We start from the raw sequence: 734 nt of genomic DNA, 5'->3' as shown, positions 1-734 counted from the left end.
CTCTAATAAAACAAAGACAGTAAAAGATCACCTTTCACATTCTTTTTTTGATCTGTTTTGCTTGCTGCAGATCTTGAGCATACTTACAGACTCTCAGGCTCTAGAGCTTTTACCCTGACTTAACACACGGTTAAAATGAACAGCTGTGTAATTATAGCTACTTCGAGAACTTTTCGACTGGACTAGAAAGTTTCTATTTCTGAAGGTGAGATGTTAGGTCTTCCTATCAGGCACATTCTTACTGGCCAGGAATTCCCTGTGAAGAGTAAGGTCTTCTTGCTCCCCCCAGCCTGCTCAAGGAACCCAGCCCCCACTCGCCGGAGCGCCAACACCGCTGCGTGGCTCAGCTCAGGGCGGCAATCGGGCACTCGCGTCCCACCGCGTCCACATCTGCGGCGAAGACACCGGGGCTGCAACTTAACCCGTTCAGCCCCTCCCCGGGGCCACTGCGGAGTGACAAAGCACTCCTGCCAGGCCTGCGGCCGCCCGGGGCCCGGCGGCAGCTCTCCCACGGCGGGACACCACCGGGGGCAGCGGGATATGGAGGCGGGGAAGGCCCCTCCCTCCCCTCACTGCAAGCTTACGGTTACTTTCCTCTCCCACCCGGGACATCACGGAGGACGGCTACCGAGGCAGCCACCGCAGCACGGCGAGCTACGGCGTACGTGAGAGGAGAAAAATCCCCGTATTTTTTGCGGCCGCACGCACGCACCCCCAGACTCCCGGCTCACGGA

This window comes from Falco cherrug, chromosome 5 (genome assembly GCF_023634085.1).
Source record: "Falco cherrug isolate bFalChe1 chromosome 5, bFalChe1.pri, whole genome shotgun sequence".
Taxonomy (NCBI): Eukaryota; Metazoa; Chordata; class Aves; order Falconiformes; family Falconidae; genus Falco; species Falco cherrug.
The sequence above is the reverse complement of the archived record's forward strand: the minus strand, read 5'-3'. Positions refer to the sequence as shown.